Consider the following 8,109-nt stretch of genomic DNA (forward strand, 5'->3'; position numbering starts at 1 on the left):
ATATACACACACACACTCAGAGCTGAATGCATGACGGCACCTGTCTTGTGTTAATGCTAAATGCCACAGCTCGAGGGCTTTTTAAAAGGACATGTGCATCTTTGAAGCAGTGGCAACAGAGTCTGACATCATTTGTCCCTTTCTATGACAGTTAAAGAGGAACAGGCTGCAAGCACATTCTTCCTCCTTATTCCTCCTGACTGAGGTGTCAGACCATAAAAAGCTATGTTATACTCGGCGGCAACACTTCACTGCTAGAATGGAATATCGGGCTCTCTTTCTATTAAATGCCAAGCGAGCAAACAGAGTGAATTTTTAAGGGCAGATAATGAGCATATAATGCTGCTGCAGAAAAAGAGAGTGAGAGGAAGCAGTCAGCTGTTTGTGTGTTTGTTTATGCTGTGTTGTGGTCTGGGGCTCGGAGCTGTTATGCTGTTGCAACAAGGACATGGTTGCTGTACATGAGGCAACGATTTGCGAGTAAGGTCATTGCAGTTCTCTTCTCATCACCCCTCCCTCCAACCATGCACACGCACATATGCAGACGCGCACACAGGCACCTTTATATTATTAATTCTGTTTTGTCGAGGGGTGGAGAGGTAAGAGGGAGCGTGGAGTGCAGAGATGGGCTTGGGATGATGAGGAGAAGGGTTGTGGAGGATGTGCAGGGAAGGGGACAGAGGTTGGAAAGTAGCAGTCGGCAGACAAGTAGAATAGAGGAGATGTGAGCTGATGGTGGAGTGAAGTGAGGTAAAATGGCAAGAAGCGAGGTCGAGCAGTGGTAGAGGGGAAATCGTTTATACTGCAGCCCAGGTAAGGGTGACCTGTTTGTCTCTGTCGACCTCCGCTACTCCCCTGATGTCTCTATAATAGACCCGTGAAGCACGCAAGCACGACAACACAATGCAACCACCCATAGTAACAGAGGCCCAGAGGCACACTTAAGCGCCGTTCCACCATGATAACTTTGGGGAATTCAGAGAAATTTCAGTTAATGAATTTAAAATCACCATTTGCAAAATACCAAACTCTCTGGGGTTGCTTTGACTGATGCAGCATGCATTTCAAAGTAGCTAATGGAATGGCTTTACTGGTTATAATGTCAGTCTGTTAGTTGGTTATTTACTTTGTTTGGTTAGTTGGTCGACCACTTTGGTTTGGAAATAACTAAAAATAGATACCGTGCTTAGACTACCGTGACATTCGCTGTCTCCAGATGATGAAGCTGTTGTGTTTGTGTGTATTTTTCTCCAACTCAGTGTGACAACAAGCTATTGGCTGGACCAGGCTGAGCTTTGACTTTGTTGATTCTGTGACCTTTAATCTGGCACCAACGTGAGGTTGACATTTAGAGTATTTAGTTAAATGTCTTATGCACTAACAACCAAAGACATGCATGTTAGGTTAATTGGTTATTCTAAATTGGTGGTAAGATGTGGATGTTAGCGTGGTTTGCTGTCTCTTTGTGTTAGTCCTGTGATGGGCTAGTAATGATAAAGTCACACTAAGGAAAATAGTGGTTTGCGACTACTGCACAATGAACGTGAATTCTTGTTGCCTTTGAAATGGTTGCCTCAGTGACAAGAGCATGACTTGTCTTAACTTCCTGTTAGTTGCCATCTTCAAAGTATCTTTGTCAAAATGGCAACAAAACAGAGTCAGTTTGCTATCAGTTTGCAATTTGCATAGGGTCAAGTCATACACAATATGTTTGTGATAACTTTTAAATCTGTGAAAAAATGCACGTTAGTTGCAAATCTGTTGCAACACGAATATTAAACAGAAATATGGAAATTCCTCCACAGATGGCGACATAGTTGCTGCAGGATGGTGATTTAACTACAAAATGACATAGATGGTCAACGACCGTGTTTGCATTTAGCAATACAACCCGAAGAGCCTTATGTCGCCCATCGTTCACAGTGATCAGCTGAGCAGCCGTTAATCTCAGTCCCTAAATCACGCCTCACATCATGCAATCGACTTCATTGGTGGTCTTTAAATCCAGGTTAAAAACTCATTTTTATTCGCTGGCTTTTGACTGAGTGGGTAACTGGCACTGTTGTTTTATTGTTATTTATTTATTGTATTTATTATTCCTATTCTACTTTTTATAGTTCTACTGTACAGCACTTTGGTCAGCCTTGTGTTGTTTTTAAGGTGCTGTATGAATAAATTATGGTACTTTATGGTATGGAATACCATAAACCAGTTGGCAACAAGTTGCAATGTTTCCCATTTCACAGTGTCGCGTTGCACAAAAGTTGTGCTGCCTGCAATTGGTCTCAGTTGAAAGTAAATTGAACGAAATCCCCAGACAGCCCCAGATTTTTTTTATTTTTTTTTTGGTTGCAAGGAGGTTTCCATTTAACTCCAATATTTAACTCCAATATGACTGAGCCATAACCAGGTTCCACTAATAATTTGATGCAGGATAAGTGGAGTTAGATCAATGGTAATATGTGACTCTTCACCAGATTAACACTTGAACTGGATTAATACTTTTTTATTTATGACCACAAAAGCTGCCAACAGTCCCCTCAGCTGTATTTTGTTTAGAACCTACAAGTAACAGCTAGCATGCTGACAAGCTAAGCAGAAATGGTGAACATGTCAGAACTGTCACATTATTTGTGCTAAACATCAGCATGTCAGCGTGAATACAGTGTAAATACAGCATCACGGAGTTGCTAGTAGGGCTGCACACTCGAAGTCTTGTTTCCCATTAATGGCTGTCCAAACACAGATGTTGCTACATCCTGTCAAAAATATGTCTATTTAGCCAAACAGCAGAATTTTTTTTTTTTTTTTGCCAAAAACATCACTGACATGTTTGTCAACCATCAAAGAGCAGAAGCTTTTGCACCACTGTTCAGTGACTGCAAAGAGGGGAATGCACCGTAGAGTAAAAATGCCAACACTCTGTGACAAACAAACTTCTCCAGTCCACTGAACGCCACAGACTGTTGACTTATAACAATCTAAGAGTATCCAGCAGTGGGTTTTTCCTTAAGGCAGCAGCTATAGATCTAGCTGGAACTTGAAATCAAAGTAAGCCAGGCAGCCAGGTGTTTTTGATTTGTTTCTCTGCTCACTTCCTCCTCCCGTTTTTCATTTTGATCATTGTCCTCTCCACACGATACCCCCACCCCCCACCCCCAATGAAATCATCTCAGTGAAGATCCATTTTATTACTTTGATTCTGAAATAACACAGAGCGCAGTGGCAAAGTTGAAAATGAGCACAGATGACAAGTAGAAAAAGACAGAGGGTGAGAAGCAAGAAAGGCAAGGAGGAAAGCTTGGCCTGGAGCTATGGAAAGTTGTAATAGATGTTATGTGAGCAGCAGGAGAATAAAAAGCATGTGGGCGTTTATATGGAATTAAGATTTGGGTAGTCATTACCATATTGTCTAAGACTTTGGTGCTTTTTATAAGCCTGCATTAGTTTTTCTCAAATTACATCTACAAATAACACACCCCAGTATACAGTTACACACTTCAAAGAAGTGGCAATAGGGGGAAGTAATCATAAGAAATATATATCTATATATAAAATATAGTGTGGCTAAAATACAGTGTTTGAGAGAAGAACTCTGCCACCCTTTTACAGAGAAATGAAAAAAGTTAGTCCACCCTTTAGCTCCAGACAAAACCAGGTCAAAAGCTTAACCCTGCAGATCCACAACAAAAGAAAGAAGGTCTCTGTTTATCAGCCGGAGAGTTCAGCTAGAAACAGCAAGTAAAGACACTGACCCTACAAAAGTGCAGCTGCAGTGTTATACTAATCCTGGTGGTAATCGAGACTGAAGTGACAGCTGGCCTGGAAAAATGAAAGGATTCTTCTACGCTGGTGTTCAGGTCGAGTAGCGCCTCACTGTCACCCGGAGCTGTCACCTGAAAACTAATGAGCTGCCGCCACGAATCTGCCCATGTCCCACTTTACTGTCAGTTCGGAGCAACATGTCAGCCTGATGTGTAAGTCAGACACACAAGACAAAGAACACAAATACAAAAAAGATAAACGCAGTATAATTTAGTATAGTGTTGATAGATGTTTTCTTTCACATGCAAATCTTTTTGGAAATGTGCTTGTTTGCTTCTTTTTTTGGTGACAGAAACAGATATGGTGCTTCCTCCGGTTTTCCCTCTTTGTGCTCAGCTACGCCAGTGCTGGTTGTAGTTTCATATTTATTGCAGAAAGTCAACTGTAAATCTCTCAGAAAGAAAAATAAAAGTTTAACAAAACTTTTAAGTGAGGGGGCATGAAAGGTTGGATTGGGCTGAAATTTATTTACTGCTGTTTTGTGCTTGTTGCTCTTGTGATAAATTACCTTCGTAAGGTCACCGAGTAGCAAACTGCGTGCTACCTACAATCATAGACTGTATTTAAAAGATGGATGTTTCCACTCTGACATCACTCTTTGATTTGTCAAACTCTGAACTGTTGACTTTAATGTCACGGCCCTCTCTGTCATGTTTTTTTATACCAGACACAAGAGAGTGGAGGATTTAACTGAGACACAATTCCAGCGATGTGTTCATGTTGCATCCCTCAAATTATACAGTGTCTGTTTTACAAAATAGACATCAGTTCATTTTAATAAGACTTCAAAATGAGGAAAAAATGCAGGTTGAAAGCATTACTGTGTTGGCTCTAGTTTCATTTATTTATTTAAACCTGAGTCCTGTGCCACTCAGTGGGATTTGGGGCTTAGCAGGGTAACTTCAGGTTTAACCATGAGTTTTCAGTTGTTAGTTTTACTTCCTTTTGTAATGTCTTAATTGTTTTCAGCTGTGTCTTGGTTTACGCTCCTTTGGTTTGTTTCCTTTTTTGTTGACGTGTACTGTGCTCTTCCCTGCATGCATGCAGAGTTTTTTTGTTTTGTTTTTTAAAGAGCATCTGACGTCTTTGTCTTTCCCAGCATTAGTAAGAAAAGTAGATTCTTATCAAGTTTATTCCTGATTCACCTATTTATACCTTTTGGCCTGAACATGTGTTTACATTTGGATTTGTATATTTTTTTTCTTGTTGTCAGACAGTTAAACCCTAATGTAACCTGTCAGGTTTTCCTGTGTTAATGACAGAGCTGTGAATACTGATCGGACTGTTAATGTCCAGAGTCGGCTTCTTTGTCAGCTTCCTGGTTTCGGATAGGGTAGACTTCATGAATATAGGAGGTCTCTTCTAGTCTTACTGACTAAAGCGTACACATATTCAAACAGAGCCTTTAGTACTTTTCCTTTGACACAAATTAGTCTCCAGCACCCTTCAGCGTGGATTATGTGTTTAACCCCTTCATATTTTTGTATCAAAATCTGTCTTTCTGCTGCCAGCAGACCTGGCCATGTTTGTTATTGGTCAGATATTGCCAACACGACCACTTTCATGAAAGCACTCATAGCTGGATTGGGGAAACCCAGGATTGACTTATTGAGTTGATAACCACCTCTGTGTGACCACTTACCCTGATTGCGGTCGTTAGCGTAAGTGGAGCCAGATAACGAGAAGATTTCCTGCATATGTTCAACTTGCTTTATCGTACAGGCTACTAGATGAACAAGGCGTCCAATATTATGTGATTCAACCAAGTCGTGTTACTACAAAATGTGTTTGTAGTCAACTGCACAGTGACTCTCGGCAGCAATTTCTGATCGATACTGTCACAGCTAAGGTTTCCTTAGATTTAGATACCGAATTAGTTATTTATATGTAGTTAGAACATATTGATGCTGTAAATGGAAAGCAAACCTGTGTTAAACAGCAGTAGAACATTCAATGTAAATACTTCATTGTGAGTACAGGTAATTATTTAATACTTTCATGGTACCTGCTAGGGGTGGGCCATATCATACCGTACGTATCACGGTAATACCGGTATAATGTTAGGCAATGATAAGAAAATGAAATATCGCGATAGAATATGGGTAAAACGCGCATGCGCAGTGCCTTTGTTTTCATACTCACATGGCGGAAAAAGCATGGCGGCGACGGAGAATGAGAAGGGCGAAAGCGAATCAATGAATGAAACAGATGAAACAGAATTGGTTTGTAAAAATGCTGCAACTTCAGTTGTGTGGAACTGGTTTAGCTTTCGTCCGTCAGATACACACCAAAGCACTATTTTTGGTAGAGCATGCTAGCGGCCCGTTGATATTACTGTGTTTTTCGGAAAATACGGCACACTTAAAATCAATCCTTTGATTTTTCTGAAAAATCGACAGTGCCCCTTATAATCCGGCGCGCCTTATGTATGAATTCTGGTTGTGCTTACTGACCTCGAACCGTTTTAATGTGGTACACGGCTCTCCAAAATCTGTCAAAAATGTTTTAGTACGACTTTAGTAAGCTACCAAGCCGCACCGCTTGATGGATTGTTGGAACATTACGGCTACCGGAGGCAGTGATACATACTGTGCTTTAACATAATATTACCGTATTGTGTGTGTATAACCTCTTTTAAAGTTTTGTGGATATTATACATGGTTATGCTCAGGATATGTCGGCCAATTTCCACTGGAAATGCCTTTTGGTTAAACTGTCAGCAAGGAATTTGCTTTTGCACTGTTAAATTTTTATATAACTTTAATGCACATAAAAAACAGCTGCTTGTTTAAGTGAAAATACATTGATGGTTTTTTTTTTTGCACTAATAAAGTTGTGGAGTTGTAAAGTATTTTGTCTCGCGTCAATTATATCGTCAGTTATATCGTTATCGCAAATTTTCAAATGTATATCGTGATAAATATTTTTGGCCATATTGCCCTGCCCTATACAAAAATGTAGCTTGGTGCTAATCAGAAATAGCTGCAGATCAAATTTAGTCCATTTCTAAGCCAGATGTTTCCTCTATATGACAGAAAGCATCTCGGTTTTAAAACAAAAACGTGTTTTTCCTTGAGCCCACTGTTTGAAGCATCTTTTGTTTCACAGGAATACAGCACTTTTTCTGTAGTGTCTCTGAAGCATCTCTTGTTTTACATTAATCTTGTCTTCTGGAGTTTCTTTACAGTAATGGTGGTTTATTGTTCTTTCAGCTTATGAAGTGTCTCCTGCCATTTGTTTGCAACGTTGTTCTTTGAAAAACACAAAGAAAAAACGTTATTGTTTGTATGTACATGCTGCAGGAAAGATGTAATTCTACCTTTGTAGATCAATAAAAACCATTGTATTCTAATGTATTCCACTCACTATTCTAATCCATCCTTTCCCATTAGCAAACATATGGGCATGCTGACTGCAATGGCTGTTATGTAATTAATAGTCATGGCGGTGCAATTAAAATTGGGAGACTTTATGCGCTTGCTGATTAAGATATTTAAAGCATGAAGTACCCAAGGCTCTTATTTTTGTGCAAGTTTCTGCTGCGTATCTTCTTGTTTATACTCGTTCGTCTTTTGTTTCCTCGAGCAAATGTGTGTTTGTGTGAGAAATGAGCGCTGCCTCTGTGTTTATGAGTGAAGTAAGCGTATGTATGCGGCGGGGAACAGTTTTTAACACTTATCCTTGACTTTTCCTTTACCCGCGTGCAATTAATTACTGCCCGGAATAGCGGCCCTGGGATCAGCTGCTGCTGCACTAATGAAAACACATCAGTGTAAATGCAAGGCCAGCCGGAGTGTTGTCGTGCGGCGCTTCGAGACCCTGCACCGCCATCCATTTGCAATGACAATCATTATCGCGTGAAAACAGTGGTCTCCAACTCTATTCCAGAGGGATTGTGTGTGTTCACAGTCCCACAGTAATCCATATTCACTTTCTTAATTGGCTCAATTAGTTCACTCAGATACTGTATGAATTTTACACTCTGCCTGTCCCCAGATAAAGTCCAGTTAACGTATTACTGGGCAGAGGTTACAAATTGGGTTCCCAGTGGTAAGGCTTAATACGCGGAGGATTTAAAGTCTTTTAGGTGGTTGAGTGAGCTAAAAACTGTATTGCTTACACTGTAATGAGGGAACGCAAGCATCTTGGCCTCACCGTTTAATCTCATGCGAGTCGCATACCCATGGGAATTCACACGCAGAAGCACACTCACATGACATATCAAACAATGATAGCAACACAATGGGAGGTAAATATGCTCATGATAACATTGATGGAGACCCT

This window comes from Oreochromis aureus, linkage group 11 (assembly GCF_013358895.1).
Source record: "Oreochromis aureus strain Israel breed Guangdong linkage group 11, ZZ_aureus, whole genome shotgun sequence".
Taxonomy (NCBI): Eukaryota; Metazoa; Chordata; class Actinopteri; order Cichliformes; family Cichlidae; genus Oreochromis; species Oreochromis aureus.